Below are 21,312 nucleotides of genomic sequence, written 5' to 3' on the forward strand. Positions count from 1 at the left end.
ATACTTTCCCAGAGTTTTTATTCAATAAATTAAGTTCATTAGTCTCCAATCATGATTTTATTACTTTAGTAGATTTTAAAGATGAAATGTTACATAATTGAGTTTAAATAATTCAATATTAAATGGAAAAGGATATTAGGTGAGGAGCTACATTCTAGATCACACGTATTGCTTAACAAGCAAAGTCCTGAGAGTGTCATTTAAATATTTTGTTTGTGCCTTATTTTTTCCAATGAGATTGTAATCACTAAAACAGGGATCAACTTTCATATTTTTAATGTTCCTACCTTACTGTTGCCATGGATAGATTTAATATGTAAAAATCTTAAAGGTTTCTCAACTTCAACAACCAAACTTTAAACCTTGTTCTCATCTAGTGTTCCAATCTCAATGAACAAAGAAAAGTAGAAAGCAGTCTTGCTTGACACCTCTTTCTGTTCCTTAATCTTCCCTCAAATTTCTCAAATCAATTTACTCATCGCAATCTGTACAGCCAGTTACCATCCCAGATCAAACTGCTGTAGATTCCCACCAGGATTTAGGAACGCTCTTAAATAGCTTCACTTCAATGCAGCCAAATGAAGGCTTTGAAGTGTAAATACAATCTGGGTCCTCCCCTATTTCGGTGACTCTTAAAATAAACTCATTGCTCTTAAAGTCTTTAACAAGACCTACTGGAGACTGTGTTCATTTCCCTATCTAGCTCTCAGGACCCTTGCTATTCTGCTGCTTTCTCTGCTTTCTTCACCTGAGTTTTCTGTTTGTTCCATATTAAGCTTCCTCCTTCCAAGGCCTACGCCTGCCTTAGGGTCTGGTCTCAAAAAGATCTTATTCTAGTGGATACCCATTCCTCTTTCAAATCTCTACCTTCTCTGACCTTTACCACAAAATTTAAATGCTTCTTTTTAGCAAGGGTATGAAATTACCTGTGGTAAAATATGAGAATTATATTTTAAATTTATTCGCTAGATGCCTTGAACACTGTCTCTCCCATTACTCTGAAGTTCTGCGGGTCTAATTTTGCTCACGGTTTCTTCTCTTATACATGGCAGATTGCTCACACCACATATTCAATAAATACATGTTGAATAAACAAAAAGTGCTAACAGCAAACCCTTATTTGAGTGGAATGATCTGAAGCTTATTTATCATGCTCTGTATGAAAATACTGCAAATATTTCATTTTTATTTTTTGTCTATTTTTTAATTTTATATTTTATTTATTGTGCTGTGCCAGGTCTTAGTTTCGGCATGTGGCCTTCGATCTTCACTGGGGTATGCGGAATCTTCAGTCGCATCTGTGAACTCTTAGTTGCAGCATGCGGGATCTTATTCGCTGACCAGGGATTGAATCCGGTCCCCCTGGCTTGGGAGTGCAGAGTTTTAGCCACTGGTTCACCAGGGAAGTCCCAAAAGATTTTCTTTTTAAATTGTAACCATATATACACACTGTTTAACCTCTACTAGACTATAAACACTGCATGGAGTTTATTTATGGCTCTAATTTGTAATTACTACAGTTACTATTTCCTAACGAAATGATGAATGATGAAACTAAAAGATCTATTATTTGCTTATGTCCACCATGAAACAAAAAACATATAATCTGAAATATTGAGTAATAGTTTTGTAATCTGAAATACTGAGAAATAGCTTTAGTTCAGTGCATGATATACAACATATCATAAATCTTTTAAATGTAACCAGGCTCTAGAAGTGGAGGAAATAAGCCAGCAACATGGGGAAAAATTACTTGGAAATTCATGGTCTTTCACAAAAGCTATACTGATGGCAAATGAAATTTAAATTGAATTTAAGATTACCCAAATACAAGTACTGGAAAGCTCCAGAAAATACAGCATTATACTATATTACTGGCCTTTATTTTGGCTCTAATTATGAAAGCTGGATGCTAATGAGGATCAACTGCTGAGGCCATATATATTTAAGTAGATTTTACTTATATCCTGAAAGTGTATTTTAGATAAGAAAGTGACATGTATAGGTTGCTATGAGAATACAAAAAATGGGCACTTTAAGACTGCCTGAGAGAGGCATGCCAACATAAGAAACTTGAGGCGAGTCTTAAAAAAATGAGTCAGGAAGAAAAGAAAGAGGATTTCATTCAGAAGCACAGATATAGAAGATTACAGTGACTTGTGTGATCTCAGTTTAGGCGGACATCAGAGATTATGATGCCCATGCCTGATGAAGCAGTAATGTGATGGGCTTTGTATGTCAAGCCAAAGTTCTGGAACCTAACTGAAGGCAATTGGTTCAGTTCAGTCAGTTCAGTAGCTCAGTCGTGTCCGTGTCAGTTATGACCCATGGACTGCAGCACGCCAGGCCTCCTTGTCCATCACCAACTCCTAGAGCTAGCTCAAATGCATGTCCATCGAGTCAATGATGACATCCAACTGTCTTATCCTCTGTCCCCTTCTCCTCCTGCCTTCAATCTTCCCCAGCACCAAGATATTTTCCAATCCATCAGTTCTTCCCATCAAGTGGCCAAAGGATTAGAGTTTCAGCTTCAGCTTCAGCTTCAGCATCAGTCCTTCCAATGAATATTCAGGATTGACTTCCTTTAGGATTAACTGGTTTGACCTCCTTGCATTTCAAAGGACTCTCAAGAGTCTTCTCCAACACCTCAGTTCAAAAGCATCAATTCTGTGGCGCTCAGCTTTCTTTATAGTTCAATTCTCACATCCATACATGACTACTGGAAAAACCATAGCTTTGACTAGACGGACCTTTGTTGGCAAAGTAATGTCTCTGTTTTTTACTGTGCTGTCTAGGTTGGTCATAACTTTCCTTCCAAGGAGTAAGCATCTTTTAATTTCATGGCAGCAGTCATCATCTGCAGTGATTTTGGAGCCCCCAAAAATAAAGTCTCTTACTGTTTCCCCATCTATTTGCCACGAAGTGATGGGACCAGATGCCATGATTTTAGTTTTCTGAATGTTGAGCCAGCTTTTTCACTGTCTTCTTTCACTTTCATCAGAAGCTCTTGCATTCCTCTTCACTTTCTGCCATAAGGGTGGTGTCATCTGCATATCTGAGGTTATTGATATTTCTCCCAGCAATCCTGATTCCCACTTGTGCTTTATCCAGCACAGCATTTCGCATGATGCACTCTGCATATAAGTTGAATAAGCAGGGTACCAATATACAGCTTTTCCCAATTTTGAAGCAGTCCACTGTTCCATGTCCAGTTCTAATGTTGCTTCTTGACCTGCATACAGATTTCCCAGGAGGCAGGTAATGTGGCAATGAAATGAAGTGAAGTGAACTCGCTCAGTCGTGTCCGACTCTTTGCGACCCCGTGGAATGTAGCCAGCCAGGCTCCTCTGTCCATGGAATTCTCCAGGCAAGAATACTGGGGTGGGTTGCCATTTCCTTCTCCAGGGGATCTTCCCAACCCAGGGATCGAACCCTGGTCTCCCGCATGGCAGGCAGATGCTTCATCCTCTGAGCCACCAGGAAATTCCCAATGTGGCAATAAGAACATTCAAATACTGTAAGCAAGGGACTGCATGCTCAAGTTTGGTATTAAAAAGGTCACTATTGGTACTATGAAACTAGAATGCAGCAGCTAGCTAGGAAGAGATTTTAGGATACTTTCGCACTCTTTCAATAATAAATTCTGAAAGCTTGTACTTGGATCTTGAATGACAGAAAGGAAGATAGAAGGTAGCCTCTAGAGACAGTTACAATATCAACAGGATCTACTCACTGGCAATTTGGAAAAAGACGGAAATGAAAAATGCCCAAGGTGGAGGAGAAGCGGCAGGTAGAGAAAGTTCAAGATTCTGGTCTGAGCAATGGGTGAAGGGCAGCCCCAGTGAAGGTCCAGAATAAAAGAGTGACTATGGTCAGAGGAAGAAGGACAGAGATGATTTATTCAGCATGAGTCATGGAGAGTTCGGGATACTTCCAGAATATACAAATGAAGACAACTAGTTGCCAATGAAATATCCAGACCTCAAGGAAAAAAAAAAAAATCTCAGCTGGATCTCTAGATGAGAATCAAGCTGGAGACTGAAACCCTGGGAAGGAATAAATCTGTCTAGGGAGAGTGGATAGAGGAAGTAACGGCCAATTACAGAAACTGGAGATCACCCAGGCTCCATGAAAATACAGTGGAGCTCAGGACTCTCTCCGTGTCTAACCTATGGCCCCATACACCTGGCCCACGGCCAGCATGCCTCTGGAAGTGGAGAACTCGGGCCCAAGTTTTCACCATGATGTTTGTACAGCAGCATTCAGTAAAGAGTTTCAGCAATAAAAATGCTCTCTGTTCTATTAAAGGCTAAACTTTCAAAATGCTCTGTGGAATACTCTTTTCTCAGCTTGTTTGCTCAAAAAAGAGAACTGCGGTTCTCAGAATCTTTTAATCTTGCTAATGCATATTATGTGTGCTAGAAGAAGAATATAATACGTGGCATTTCTCAAACTTATTTGGCCATTGAACTGTTTTTATTTTTCTCTTTGCAAGACATCCCACTGAACTTTGTTTCTGAGGAATACATTTCAAATGAAAACACACTCTGTTAGCATATAAGCATCCAAAGAGAATGAATAGCAAAAAAAAAAAAAAAAAGTTATTTGACAGAAGAGCCAAAACCTTTGGAAATCATAATAAAAAACAGAAATGCAACATTTCTCATAATATAGAACCTTGAAGAAAGGAGCTTTCTAATTCCAGTGACATTTACAACCTCAATAGTAACAATTATAAATGGCAATCATTATCTCTATAAAAACCATAATAAGTTATTATTTATTATCATGTCTAAGGAAGAAAGCAAATGGAAAAAAAAAACAAATATGAAATGTCCATCATCTCCTTTATCACAAACAGCATCTTTATGAGGTGCGGTGTTGTTATCTGGTATCCACATTCGGGGACTGAGACTCCCTGCTGTCACTCAGCTGGAAGGTGGCAGTGCTGCGATCCAAGTCTAAAATCAGATTCAAAATCCTTGCTCTTTCCCACTATTCCATAAACATTGCTAGGATTAATTAGTTAAAATCTAAAGAGAAACAGGCTTTGTCCACTCTTGCTTCCAATGCTACAAGATGTTAATTTTAATTTTTAATTTAATTTTAAAAGGTAGATTAAAAAAACAGCAAGACGCAGTCAAACCTGATGACATCTAATGTTCTTTTCCCAGACAATCAGAATATCTAACTGTAAATCATATGATTCCATAGTCACTTAACTCAGTAAAGACTTTCATGATGAATGAATGAGAATATAAATCATTCCTTGTACTGTGTAATCTTCTCCAATATGAGCTTGCAGTTCTGAGTAGCTATCCTATATTATCAGTTTTTAATATTTGAGAAACCTCAATTTCTACATACTGTTTGCACAATTAAAGGTAAATACCACTGATTCCTATTAATTTCCACCAACATGCTTTGAAGGAAAAGCCACCCAACTTCTATGAATCACTGTGCCTCACTTTCTCAAAGGACCTTGAGAGAGTTACACCAAGAATAAGTAGGGAAGAGCACAGATAAATCTCAGAAGAGAGTTAATGAAAGACCCCTAGTTACTGCAATCTTTTTCCTTAAACATTGTGTCCATCTCCACACCGTCAAAGCAGCTCTCTTTATACAATATTCTTGACACACGATTCATAAAAAGCCTTCTTTCTTCAATCATAAATTCAGAGTTCCTATAAACCATCCAACAACCACCATTCTGCTGCTGCTGCTAAGTCGCTACAGTCATGTCTGACTCTGTGCGACCCCATAGATGGCAGCCCACCAGGCTCCTCTGTCCCTGGGATTCTCCAGGCAAGAACACTGGAGTGGGTTGCCATTTCCTCCTCCAATGCATGAAAGTGAAAAGTCAAAGTGAAGTCACTCAGTCATGTCTGACTCTTAGCGACCCCATGGAGTGCAGCCTACCAGGCTCCTCCGTCCATGGGATTTTCCAGGCAAGAGTACTGGAGTGGGGTGCCATTGCCTTCTCCAAACCACCATTTTAGTTATGTTAATTTGAGCATTTTTTATATAATAAAAGGTTTATATTACACTAGGCAAAACGAAATTCAAATTTTGCCTAAGAAACTAAAAAAGTTAAAAAGAAGAGAGGGTAAAATAAGAAAGAGGTTGATGGAGTAAGGTTTTTAACAAGGAACTATGATGATAATGTCAACTGCCCTTGGCAGGAATCCTGGTGGAACCTTGGGAATATAACACAATTGACTCCAGGCAAGGGCAGCATCAGGGAAAAAGGCAGGGCAGGATTCCTTCAACAACTGCCCAGTTGGAAGATAAAATATAAACATAAGTGACTGAAATATCTAAATATTTACACAACCACAGCTGGAAAAAGATACACACGTAAGTGCTAAGTATTTCAAGGAAATATATCAAAGTCACATGAGATTTATTACGAGGGAATTAAACTCCTAGTTGGATATAAAGTGTTCCCCCCTTTTAGACACACATTTGCAGAAACGAAAGTAAGTAACCACTTAAGAGACTGACTTTCTAATATTCTATCGAGGTATACAAAACATATAAATATATAATTTTACTTTTTCAAATGTATGGTTTTATTCTTTTCTAGTATAAGCAGTAATACATGTCTCAGGGTTTTGTCTGTTTATGTTTTCAAGTCTGTTTCTTAGTAGATTGAGAGAAGCAGTATTTATTTTATTAACAAATTCTTGTTTTGATCCAAATTTTTTTTCCTATTCCTTGGTAGGTAAAATAAGAAAACCAAAAATGATTAAAATATCCATTTGTATCATATATTATATTAAAACATCTTGCATCACAAGAATGCTTGTACTATTGCTAAAAGCACATGAGAAACAAGTTCAATGAGCACATGACAGATGTACAATGAATATTAATAGACAATTCAGTGACATTTGCCCAAGGGTGGGGGTAGAATATATACTGCCTTGACAACATACCCATATTTGTAAAGAAGTACCTATATTCTTAAAAGGGCTTTGCCTCCTTAACCTTTTTATTTAAGCTCCATTTACATCTTAAGAAGCAAAAGGCCTCCAATTATTAACATAAATTCTATCATGGGCACCAATCCTATAATTTTCCTGTCAGAATTTCATCCTACAAAGAGATATTTGTTAGAAATAAGAAGACAGCACCTATTAATCACTCACTGTGTAGGGAGCAGACATAAACATTCTCTCTATTGAGTTATCCAGGTTTCCCAAATACTGATGCTTACTCCAACTAGAAAAACAGAGCTCATTCTACAGAAAATTTAGGTAATTTCACCTAAATTATACAGAGTAAAGGAATACAGAATGCATTAAAATAATTATATGATTAATGGATCACACCATTTTCCTTAGGTACTTTGCTCCATCCTAATTCCCCTTGATTATAATTCCACATAGCAAATGGGGGAAGAGGGATCTTCTCTAGTCAAAACTTAGAATAATCTCAGTAATTAACTGAATGCCATTGCTACTGTCTGTTACCATCTAAAATGATCACCAAAATAGACCAAAATGAAAATCCAGGAGTGAATCCCTGGTGTTTGTGCAATATTTCTACAGAATCTAATATCATATGGTGGTTTCCCCAGAGAGGTGAGATAGACAGACAGCAGCATAAGTTAAATTTTAGAAACAATATTGCTTGCCCATCCCCCTATTTTTAATAATATGATCGTACAGAAGCTACTATGGCATTAACTGCAAGAACTGCCTCAGCTGAGTCAAATCAGTCAGGATTTTGCTATAAGCTGTGACAAAGGGGTTGGAGGGTTGAGCTGTTTGGCTGAGTTCATGCTTGCTATCTGCCCTTTCATAAAATTTCCAATTAACATGCAACTAAGAGAATTTTATTTTCAATAAAACACCAAACAAAAATATTTGTGTATTAAAAGTCTAAATTCTCTCACCCTCTTATCCATCAGTCTAACTGTATATTGTGCCTATGTTGCATTAAGATTTGTGGTGCTGGAGAAGACTTTTTTTTTTTTATTTTATTTTATTTTTAAACTTTACAATATTGTATTAGTTTTGCCAAATATCAAAATGAATCCGCCACAGGTATACATGTGCTCCCCATCCTGAACCCTCCTCCCTCCTCCCTCCCCATACCATCCCTCTGGGTCGTCCCAGTGCACTAGCCCCAAGCATCCAGTATCGTGCATCGAACCTGGACTGGCATCACGTTTCATACATGATATTTTACATGTTTCAATGCCATTCTCCCAAATCTTCCCACCCTCTCCCTCTCCCATAGAGTCCATAAGACTGTTCTTTACATCAGTGTCTCTTTTGCTGTCTTGTACACAGGGTTATTGTTACCATCTTTCTAAATTCCATATATATGTGTTATTATACTGTATTGGTGTTTTTCCTTCTGGCTTACTTCACTCTGTATAATAGGCTCCAGTTTCATCCACTTCATTAGAACTGATTCAAATGTTTTCTTTTTAACGGCTGAGTAATACTCCATTGTGTATATGGACCACAGCTTTCTTATCCATTCATCTGCTGATGGACATCTAGGTTGTTTCCATGTCCTGGCTATTATAAGCAGTGCTGCGATGAACATTGGGGTACACGTGTCTCTTTCCCTTCTGGTTTCCTCAGTGTGTATGCCCAGCAGTGGGATTGCTGGATCATAAGGCAGTTCTATTTCCAGTTTTTTAAGGAATCTCCACACTGTTCTCCATAGTGGCTGTACTAGTTTGCATTCCCACCAACAGTGTAAGAGGGTTCCCTTTTCTCCACACCCTCTCCAGCATTTATTGCGTGTAGACTTTTGGATCGCAGCCATTCTGACTGGTGTGAAATGGTACCTCATAGTGGTTTTGATTTGCATTTCTCTGATAATGAGTGATGTTGAGCATCTTTTCATGTGTTTGTTAGCCCTCTATATGTGGAGAAGACTCTTGAGAGTCCCTTGGACTGAAAGGAGATCAAATCACTCAATCATAAAGGACATCAACCCTGAATATTCATTGGAGGGCCTGATGCTGAAGCTGAAGCTCCAAAAATCTGCTCACCTGATGCCAAGAGCCACTCATTGGAAAAGACCCTGATGCAGGGAAAGACTGAAGGCAGGAGGAGAAGGGGATGACTGAAGATGAAATGGTTGGATGTCATCACCAACTCGATGGACATGAGTTTGAGCAAGCTCCAGGAGATGCTGATGCTCAGTGAAGCCTGGTATGCTGCACACAACTGAGCAAATGAACTGAACTGATAAAGTTCTTGGCAAGATCTGGCACAATTCCAGTTAAAAAATGTTCAAAAGAGAATGAAAACAAAATAAAAGAAAACTAGACCACTTAGCACAGCCAACCAGGTTGCTTTACTAAGAATTATCAGATGTTGCCTCTAAGGTCGTCTATGAGGAAGCATCTCTGTTCCATGGGGAAAATATTCCATATAGATATACTGATTAAATATATTATTTTCAAGACTTTAATAGACACAGAAAGGCTTTAAAACAATATGGAGCAGGGTTGAGAGGGCCAAAATGGTGGAACAGAAAGGCCCTAAGATCATCTCTTCTCACAGGCACATCAAAATTACAACTACTTACAGGGCAAGTAAAAATCACTGCAGATGGTGACTGCAGCCATGAAATTAAAAGACACTTACTCCTTGGAATAAAAGTTATGACCAACCTAGACAGCATATTAAAAAGCAGAGACACTGCTTTGCCAACAAAGGTCAGTCTACTCAAAGCTATGGTTTATCCGGTAGTCACGTATGGATGTGAGAGTTGGACTGTGAAAAAAGCTGAGCGCCGAAGAATTGATGCTTTTGAACTGTGGTGATGGAGCAGACTCTCAAGAGTCCCTTGGACTGTAAGGAGGTCCAACCAGTCCATCCTAAAGGAAATAAATCCTGAATATTCATTGGAAGGACTGATGCTGAAGCTGAAACTCCAATACTTTGGCCACCTGATGGGAAGAACTGACTCATTTGAAAAGACCCTGATGCTGGGAAACACTGAAGGCAGGAGGAGATGGGATGACAGAGGATGAGATGGTTGGAAGGCATCACCGACTCAAAGGACATGAGTTTGAGTAGACTACAGGAGCTGGTGATGGACAGGGAGGCCTGGCGTGCTGTGGTCCATGGATCCGCAAAGAGCTGCCCACAACCGAGTGACTGAACTGAACTGACAGAGCAAGTATCTATGAGAATGCCCTGAAGACTAGCAGAGAAGATCTTCCATAACTAAAGCTATAAAGCAGGAACAAGAATCAGACAGAAAAGATGGGCAGAGACACAGAAGTACAGTGAAGACCTACACCTCCAGGCATGTGACCCACAAACAGGAGGATAATCACAATTGCTGAGATTTTCCCCTAAACCCCACACTGGGCTCTCTAACTCAGGTGTCCTGCTCCAGGAATATTAGCTCCCAGAATATCTGGTTTTGAAGCCGAAAGGGCCTTATATTTGGTTACAGAAAACAGACTTTTCTGGTAAAGGGCATGCAAAAACTTTACACACTCTGAGTCCCAGCCCAGAAGAAGAAATTTGAAAGGAATCTGGCTGAGACCCACTTGCTGATCTCAGAGAGCCTCCCAGAGAGGGGAAATCCCTCTGGAACTCCCCTGAGGACACAAACTGGTGGCAACCATTTTGGGGAGCTTGTTATACAATGAAGGCACTGGTGTAGGCAAGCATCTTTTTTGGACCCCTCCCTCTTAGCGTTCGTAGAGCTATGCATCCATGCATGCTAGGTCGCTTCAGTCATGTCTGACTCTGTGTGACCCCATAGATGGCAGCCCACCAGGCTCTGCCACCCCTGGGATTCTCCAGGCAAGAACACTGGAGTGGGTTGCCATTTCCTTCTTAGAGCTAAGGGTAGACCTATTAGTGCTAAGGGCTTACCCTGTCACGAGAGGGTCACACCAGTCACTGCTCAAGGTAGGGCTTAGCAGTCAAGTACAACACAGTTCCACCCCGCCTACCAGCACACCCACAGCGGTCAGCCCTGCCACAACAAAAGGGCCCATGTAGCCCACATAGGGGGCACCCCAGGAGCATACAATTCTGTGAACAGAGAGGAGCATGCTGCTGGGACCCATACGATGTAAGGACACTTCTCCAAGACTGGGAAACATAACCAACCTACGTAAATACATAAATACAAACACAGAGAATTAAGCAAAATGAGGAGACAGAGGAATATGTGTCAAATGAAAGAGTAAGACAGAACCCCAGAAGAAGACCTAAGCAAAGTGGAGATAAATAATCTACCTGATAATGAGCTCAAGATAATGATCAGAAAGATGTTCAATAAACTGAGTGAATAGTTGTATTGGCTTTCTTTTCATTTTCATTACCAATATATAAAAATCCTATGCATAGCCAGAAAAATAGATAAAGTTGGTAACTGTGTAGAATAACATTTCAAGTCAACTCTCTAGAGATACACTAAGATTATCAAAATTCACAAATAATTCTGTATTTATTAATGCTTATCCTAATGGACCAAGATATTTAGTCTGAAAATAAAATAGCTTATTTCAGCTTTTAGGACCATTTTTCACAGACAAAGGATTTTGGACAATATTTTAAACTGTGAAACAGTATATGGATGGTCCTGTGAATACTTTTATTGCTAAGGAAATTTAGTTCATCCTAATGAATTTTCAACATGTTAAAACAAATTACATGGCATTTCAATCAATGTTAATCTACACTTCATTTTTTGTATGTAATATAGAAACAGTTCATGGTTATAAATTGCAGCCAATTATAACTTCAGTACACAGAATATTAGCAGACTTCTTTACTGAAATGCCAACTCAAAAACACTCTTCTAACTGTATAAAATAAACCTGGCTTACTAATCTTTCTCTGACCTGAATTCAAATTTCTGAGGGGAAAACCTTTTTTCTGAAAATAATCTTATTTTTGTGTTTAAAAATATGTATTTAAACCATAAATTATAAGTGTAAAAACAAATACAGACAAAATATAATTTCTTAACTATATAGAAGTTTTTTTAAAAAATGATTATGTAAAGTAATATTTATCAAGTCTTTCACTAAAGAGTTACATTAGATTTTCGTAGAATCTGTATAGATATAACTTACTAAATCAATAGCCTTAATCAATTAAAGTATTAAAATAAAACTTTCAACTTTACTTTTTAAATTAGTCAATCATGCTTGAGCAATATTTAGAGAACTCTTGAATACAGGTAGGTTTATAATGTCTGCAAGGTAGAGTATGGGATTGCAATTCTAAAAATAATGGTCTAAAGAGTCTAAAGACAATTACTCTTCTAAAAAACAAAATGCTTAAAACAACCTTTTAAAAGATTACCGAGAAATCTCTATAGGAATGCAGTCAACTTCACTCATTTTAAAACCCAGTCAATACTCCTGACATGAACAAGAATTTCTAAAGAAACTCTTTTGCACATTAGCAAACTTTCATCTTTACCTCTCTGTAACTTCCACTTCACTCTCTCATTATATCTCAAATTTAGTTCTTACAGATTCTTAAGGGCTCCCCAATAAAAAATGTTGAGAGGCAGATTCTAATTCCTTGATATATGAGATATAAGGATTTAAAAGCTGTTCCATATGTTAACTTAAAAATCTACTCAGTAATCTTTATTTTCTAAAGGGATAAGAAATAATTCATCAGTCTACAACAAAACTACTTGTAGTTAATCTAATAGAAAAATCCACCATTATATAAATTACTACCATATGTAAATTGTGATGCAAAATGATAAAATTCCAAAAAATTCTTCTAAGAACAATATTTTTCTTCCTTTGCACTCTGATTTGAGATTTGTATATCTCTCTGTTTTCCAGGTATGTTTGGAATTTTTTTTCATATAGAACAGTGGTCTGGCATCACTTTTTTTCCAAAGGGTTTTTTAGTTTTTATTTGTGGTAATATGAGGTGTACATGAATTTATCATTTTGCATGTTAATGCAACTTCAAAAAGGAAATATAATACTTTTAATCATTATTTTGATGGTGGTTTAATTAATTTTTAAAGAAGTCACAAAATCATTTTTTATTAGAAAGCATGTATAATATTGAAATACTTGTGTTTAGTTACTAGTTAGAAAACAACTGAAATATCCACATCTTCAGTGCTTACAATAGCATCTAGCACTTACAGGCACTCAACAGAGTTTGTTGAAAAAATAAACAGGTAATGGGGAAAAACTGATGGGTGACCCACATGTATTTATGAAGTTTAGAACATGAAAAACATGCACATCCCTGCTTGGAGGGAGTTAAGTGTACCCCCCGAGTTCAAGAGACAGTAAGGGGAATCCTTAATCCTGCGCTTGGAGGCAAACACCGACAGATAAGCCACCTTGAAGTAATGGCCTCCCAGAAGAGGTTTGAAGACACAAGACTTTTGGTCTACCCATAGTAGGGAACTTTCTTCAAAATTAAGAAAGTTAATGTGTACCACAAATACAAAGATTACCACAAGTGTAAGCTGCACAATTCTAGCACAATGACAGAGAGACAGAGGGACAAAGAAACCAAAAAAAAAAAAAAAATCTAAAAGGAATTTTAAAATCAATTCCTGATTGAATCTGGAAAATGGATAGGTCTTGTTTGCTTCTAAGTTTCTCTAGTTTTTAAGTATTCCATGATGCTCTTGCCTGGAGACTCCCATGGACAGAGGAACCTGGTGGGCTACAGTCCATAGGGTAGCAAAGAGTTAGACACAACTGAAGTGACTTAGCATGCACCTGCATGAATTCTGGTGTTATTTTCACAATAAGATATTTTATTTTAGAACTGTGAAAGCCAATAACATTTTCTGAAAATACAGAGAAAACAAAATTCAACTTTTGCTAACTCTTTCAGTTTAGTTCAGTTCACTCGCTCAGTCGTGTCCGACTCTTTGCGACACCATGAACCACAGCATGCCAGGCCTCCCTGTCCATCACAGACTCCCAGAGTTTACCCAAACTCCTATCCATGGCTAACTCTTTAGCATTCACTTATTCACCCAAAATACAGGTACTAAGTACTCACACTATACCAGGTCTTTGCTAGATGCAGGTAAAACAAGAGTGCAAACAAACAAGAGTAGTACCTTTCTCTCTCTTTCAGTTACTAAAGATGCAAGGCATGACCTAAGTCAAATCCCTTATGACTGTACAGTGGAAATGAGAAATACATTTAAGGGACTAGATCTGATAGACAGAGTGCGTGGTGAACTATGGACGGAGGTTCATGACACTGCACAGGAGACAGGAATCAAGACCATCCCCAAGGGAAAAAAAAATGCAAAAGAGCAAAATGGCTGTCTGAGGAGGCCTTACAAAGAGCTATGAAAGAAGAGAAGAGAAAAGCAAAGGAGAAAAGAAAAGATATACCCATTTGAATGCAGACTTCCAAAGAATAGCAAGGAGAGCTAAGAACGCCTCAGTGATCAATGCAAAGCAATAGAGAAAAACAATAGAATGGGAAAGACTAGAGATCTCTTCAAGAAAATTAGAGAATATTTCATGCAAAGATGGGCTCAATAAATGACAGAAATGGTAGGGACCTAACAGAGGATATTAAGAAGAGCTGGCAAGAATACACAGAAGAACTGTACAAAAAAGATCTTCATGAACCAGATAATCACAATGGTGTGATCACTCACCTAGAGCCAGATATCTTGGAATGTGAAGTCAAGAGGGCCTTAGGAAGCATCACTATGAACAAAGCTAGTGGAGGTGATGGAATTCCAGTTGAGCTATTTCAAATCCTGAGAGATGATGCTGTGAAAGTGCTGCACTCAATATGCCAGCAAATTTCGAAAACTCAGCAGTGGCCACAGGACTGGAAAAGGTCAGTTTTCATCCCAATCTCAAGGAAAGGCAATGCCAAAGAATGTTCAAATTACGTCACAATTGCACTCATCTCACATGCTAGTAAAGTAATGCTTAAAATTCTCCAAACCAGGCTTCAGCAATACATGAACCATGAACTTCCAGATGTTCAAGCTGGTTTTAGAAAACACAGAGGCACCAGAGATCAAATTGCCAACATCCTCTGGATCATGGAAAAAGCAAGAGAGTTCCAGAAAAACATCTATTTCTGCTTTATTGACTATGCCAAAGCCTTTGACTGTGTGGATCACAATAAACTGTGGAAAATTCTGAAACAGATGGGAATACCAGAACACCTGACTTGCCTCTTGAGAAACCTGTATGCAGGTCAGGAAGCAACAGTTAGAACTGGACATGGAACAACAGACTGGTTCCAAATAAGAAAAGGAGTACATCAAGGCTGTATATTGTCACCCTGTTTATTTAACTTATATGCAGAATACATCATGAGAAAAGCTGGGCTGGAGGAACACAAGCTGGAATCAAGATTACTGGGAGAAATATCAATAACCTCAGATATGCAGATGACACCACCCTTATGGCAGAAAGTGAAGAAGAAGTAAAGAGCCCCTTGATGAAAGTAAAAGAGGAGAATGAAAAAGATGGCTTAAAGCTCAACATTCACAAAACTATGATCATGGCTGCTGCTGCTACTGCTGAGTCGCTTCAGTCGTGTCCGACTCTGTGCGACCCCATAGACGGCAGTCCCTGGGATTCTCCAGGCAAGAACACTGGAGTGGGTTGCCATTTCCTTCTCCAATGCATGAAAGTTTAAAGTGAAAGTGAAGTCGCTCAGTCGTGTCCGACCCTCAGCGACCCCATGGACTGCAGCTTTCCAGGCTCCTCCGTCCATGGGATATTCCAGGCAAGAGTACTGGAGTGGGGTGCCATTGCCTTCTCCAAGATCATGGCATCCAATGGCAAATAGATGGGGAAACAGTGGAAACAGTGGATGACTTTATTTTTCTGGGCTCCAAAATCACATGGTGACTGCAACCATGAAATTAAGAGATGCTTGCTCCTTGGCAGGAAAGTTACGACCAACCTAGACAGCATATTAAAAAGCAGAGACATTACTTTGTCAACAAATGTCTGTCTAGTCAAGGCTATGGTTTTTCCAGTGGTCATCTATGGATGTGAGAGTTGGACTATAAAGAAAGCTGAGCACCGAAGAATTGATGCTTTTGAACTGTTGGAGAAGACTCTTGAGAGTGCCTTGGACTGCAAGGAGATCCAACCAGTCCATCCTAAAGGAGATCAGTCCTGGGTGTTCATTGGTAGGACTGATGTTGAAGCTGAAACTCCAATGCTTTGGCCACCTGATGCAAAGAGCTGACTCATTTGAAAAGAACGTTATGCTGGGAAAGATTAAGGGCAGAAGGAGAAAACGACAGAGGATGAGATTGTTGGATGCCATCACCAACTCAGTGGACACGGGTTTGGGTGGACTCTGGGAGTTGGCGATGGACAGGGAGGCCTAGCGTGCTGTGTGGTTCATGGTGATGCAAAGAGTCGGACACGACTGAGAGACTGAACTGAACTGAAAAATGCAAAGCTCATGTGAATGATACACAAGTAACACTGTGTGCACTTAATGTATGGTTGGCCAAAAAGTTCATTCCAGGTTTTCCTTAGAGCTTAGGCAAACATGAATGAACTTTTTGGCCAGCCCAATTTATGCATTTATATACCGTTTAGCCAACATTAAACTTTTTTTTTTTTTTTTTTTGAGGACACAAATAAGCCATCAGTGAACAAATGAAAAAGAGCTGTATTCCACATAGCTAAAATGAGCCTAATGCATGCAAGATACAATGAGCAGAAGCAAATGTCTTCAACCAAAAATAAACCTTGCTGAAAAGGCTGAAAGTCTGTGAGATTTAAATGAACAGAGGCCACAAACCCTGAAGCAGAGAGCTGCTTGGTCATGCACTGTGTGATCACTAGGAGTTTAAAGACTGGATATGGATTTAAATCTATTGACAGGTATCAATCGCCTCTTCTCTTTAGGAAGCAAATAGACCTAATTATTTTACTTATCTTAAATATCATTACGAGGTAATTCCTAGTTTATGCCACTCAGAGAAAATGACTGTTTTTTCTTTCACATTTGACTATTTATGAGCAATTCTGAGATCTTCTCTTAATAATTAATTATGAGTAAATCACATTGCCAAAATATATTTACATTTTCCCTGCTCAGCCTGTTAATAACTAGTATGATATCTCAATGTCATAGGTATCTTTCTAGCTTTCTGCTAGTACTGAAATAAGAACTGAATAGAGAGGGATGAAGTATAAGGTTGTTTTTGTTTGACTGATTTTTTGTTTTATTCATTTTATTTTTTTGTTTTGTTTGTTTTATTCATTTTAGAACTGTACTTATTTAGAACAATATTATATATAAATGGTCTTTTAAAAAGTAAAAGTACTTCTCTTTTGAAATAAGCATTTTCTTTACTACCTTTTGCATAAAATTGCATTTATTGGATCAGGGGCAAATAAAGCTTCACCAAAATAAAGCCTTCCAAACTATCGAGTACAGGCATTCCAAACTGCAGTAGTTAACAACTAACTCAGTAGGTAAATTTAAAAAAAAATTTGTTTTTAACATTAATATAAAATGAAAGCAATGAGACTCAATATGAGACCATCTTTATTTGCTTAAGAGGTTTCTCTAATTTCTAAGTATTCTTTCTTTATTTACCTGCTTTAGAAAAATCTGGGATGAGGTTAAAGGTGTAGGTAAGTGATCCCTTGTAGCACAGTGGTAAAGAATCTGCCTGCCAACGTGGAGACACATGAAACATGGGTTCCATTAATGGGTCACGAAGAACCCTTGGAGTAGGAAATGGCAAGACACTCCAGTATTCTTGCCTGGAAACCCCATGGACATAAGAGTCTGGACTGTTACAGTCCATAGGGTGGCAAAGAATCAGACATGACTGAGCACGCACACACAAATGATCCCTGATCTATTTAGTCATGCCCTTTGGGTGTGAAAATGTCTAAGTGGTACTTTACACAGCATGATTTTAATGAAATCTGAAGTTTGAGATTCACTGAACTAGAAGTGAAGCCTATGAGACTATAAATCTCTCATATTATTAAGCATTCTGAAATAATATCATTTTAAAAATATGCAGAGTTCAACGAATAGCAAGAAAAGATTAAAAAAAAAAAGCTTTTCTCAGCAATCAATGCAAAGAAATGGAGGAAAACAATAGAATGGGAAAGGCAGAGATCTCTTGAACAAAATTAGAGATACTAAGTGAATATTTCATGCAAAGATGGCCACAATAAAGGACAGAAATGGTACAGACCTAACAGAAGTAGAAGATATTAAGAAGAGGTAGAAAGAATACATAGAAGAACTATACAAAAAACATCTTCATGAACCAGATAATCATTATGCTGTGATCACTCACCTGAAGCCAGATATCCTGGAATGCGAAGTCAAGAGGGCCTTAGGAAGCATCACTATGAACAAAGCTAGTGGAGGTGATGGAATTCCAGTTGAGCTATTTCAAATCTTAAAGATGATGCTGCGAAAGTGCTGCACTCAATCTACCAGCAAATTTGGAAAACTCAGCAGTGGCCACAGGACTGGAAAAGGTCAGTTTTCGTTGCAATACCAAGGAAAGGCAATGCCAAAGAACACTCAAACTACCACACAATTGCACTCACCTGACAAGCTAGCAAAGTAATGCTTAAAATTCTCCAAGTTAGGCTTCAATGGCATGTGAATCACGAACTTCCAAATGTTCAAGCTGGATTTAGAAAAGGCAGAGGAACCAGAGATCAAATTGCCAACATTCGTTGGATCATTGAAAAAGCAAGAGAGTTTCAGAAAAACATCTACTTCTGCTTTTTTGACTACGCCAAAGCTTTTGAATCTGTGGATCACAATAAATTGTGGAAAATTCTGAAAGAGATGGGAATACCAGACCACCTGACCTGCCTCTTGAGAAATCTATATGCAGGTCAGGAAGCAACAGTTAGAACTGGACATGGAACAACAGACTGGTTCCAAATAGGAAAAGGAGTACATCAAGGCTGTATATTGTCACCCTACTAATTTAACTTATATGCAGAGTACATCTTGAGAAATGCTGGGCTGGAGGAAGCACAAGCTACAATCAAGACTGACAGGAAAAATATCAATAACCTCAGATATGCAGATGACACCACTCTTATGGCAGAAAGCAAAGAACTAAAAGAACTAAAGAACCTCTTGATCAAATTGAAAGAGGAGCGTGAAAAAGTTGGCTTAAAACTCAACATTCAGAAAACTAAGATCATGGCATCTGGTCCCATCACTTGTAGAAACAGTGGCAGACTTTATTTCTGGGGGCTCCAAAATCACCGCAGATGGTGACTGTAGCCATGAAATTAAATGACACTTGCTCCTTGGAAGAAAAGTTATAAACAACCTAGACAACATATTAAAAAGCAGAGACATTGCTTTGCCAACAAAGGTCCGTCTAGTCAAAGCTATGGTTTTTCCAGTAGTCATGTGTGGATGTGAGAGTTGGACTGTGAAGAAAGGTGAGCACTGAAGAATTGATGCTTTTGAATTTTGGTGCTGGAGAACACTCTTGAGAGTCCCCTGGACTGCAAGGAGATCCAACCAGCCCATCCTAAAGGAAATTAGTCCTGAATATTCATTGGAAGGACAGATGCTGAAGCATAAACTGCAATACTCTGGCCACCTGTTGCAAAGAACTGACTCATTTGAAAAGACCCTGATGTTGGGAAAGACAGAAGGCGGGAGGAGAAGGGGACGACAGAGGATGAGATGGTTGGATGGTATCATTAACTCAATGGACATGAGTCTGAGTAAACTCCAGGTGTTGGTGATGGACAGGGAGGCCTGGTGTGCTGCAGTCCTTGGGGTGGCAAATAGTCGGACGTGAGTGGACAACTGAATTGAACTGAAAAATATTACAATGATTATTATAATTAATATAATAGTAGCAAAATAATTTTACAGTGCTTACTATGCATCACTCAGTTTTCTAAGTGTTTTGAATTCATTTTAACTCATTTAATTATCATACACACACAAAAACTTGCAATGTTATTATTTAGCCCATTTTATAGATGAGAAAATTGAAGCCTAGCAATGTTAAGTAATCCACCTGAGGTCATATTGGTAATATATGATAGATACGAAGTCATGGTTTCAGGTAAAATGGCTTCAGAATCTATGCTTATAACAGCTATTCTCCACTTATTAGCAGAGCCATAGCACAATATTTAGCATGCCCATATATTAAAAAATCTAAAATACTAATGACTAACATATACTTGCAAGTATACTTTCTTCAAATAGAATAGGAAATAACATTTTACCCAAATATTTGCCCATTATGAAATCACTGGGAGAGAAAACAGCAAATTTTATTCCAGGGGTAGGAATTATAACTTATCTTGAGTAGTTCTATCAATTTTATTGAAGTAAAAAATTACTGATAGCATAAACAAACCCTCAAAATCAATAGCCAAAACATTATACTTCCTTTCATGTATTATTTTTATAAATAAAAATTTATAAACACTAATGCAAATCAAAACAAGTAATAAAAATTGCATTATATGACCTAAATGGAAAGAAAATGCAAAACAGAGGGGATATATGTATATGTACAGGTGATTCACTTCACAGGAGAAACTGATACAACATTATAAAGCAAATATATTACAATACAAATTTTTAAAAAACAGAAAGACATTCCTTTAGATAACTAAATAATTTGTGGGTGGCACTAATAGATAATGTCCAGGTCCAAAAAAAAAAAAATGTAGAAAATGTGGAAAGTACAGAGTAAACTAAATAATATAATATTTATCTATAATCCCATATGCTTACAGAAAAAAAGAAAACAAGGCTATTATTTTAAGTATCCTTCTTTTCAATATTATTCTATCCATTTTTACATAACATGTTCTAAAATTAATTTTTTGCTTACAATAAACATTTCTCCAATTCACTAGGAGCTCATGAAAAATATATTTTTAAATGTTTATATCTTACTAATGTGTTATAATTAACATAACTGAACTTCCTTGAAGGCAGTTTATTTATTTCAAATGTTTAGAATTATCAAAATCTAAAGTTTAGCACCATAGTGTATATACTTTCATTCATATATTAAATTGCTCTCTTAATTTCATCTTAATTATGGAATTTGGGGATCAATGTGTTTTTAAAAGTTTAAGGGTTGATGCCTATCTTCAAAAATGAACTTTTGAAGGTATCTTTTAAAAATTCCAAAAAATTTGGCACTTTCTTAAAAAATGCTAAATTCTAACTTTTTCTTCTGTAATTTATTGTTCCCTGGTACTTTGATTGTAATATTGTCTTTTTAAAATGCTTCTTTAAAATCTTTTTATGCAGAGTTGAAAACTGAATATGAATATGCTATTAAATACCTGATTTTTCTTTAATGCTACATTCCTAG

General features: G+C 37.7%; 1 protein-coding gene across 6 annotated transcripts in view; it reads right to left on the minus strand.

Annotated features, from left to right (window-relative positions):
• ROBO1 (roundabout guidance receptor 1) overlaps window positions 1–21,312 on the minus strand; it is a 1,292,670-nt gene that overhangs the window by 377,270 nt on the left and 894,088 nt on the right. The window lies entirely within an intron of this gene.

Source organism: Bos indicus, chromosome 1 (assembly GCF_029378745.1).
Source record: "Bos indicus isolate NIAB-ARS_2022 breed Sahiwal x Tharparkar chromosome 1, NIAB-ARS_B.indTharparkar_mat_pri_1.0, whole genome shotgun sequence".
Taxonomy (NCBI): domain Eukaryota; kingdom Metazoa; phylum Chordata; class Mammalia; order Artiodactyla; family Bovidae; genus Bos; species Bos indicus.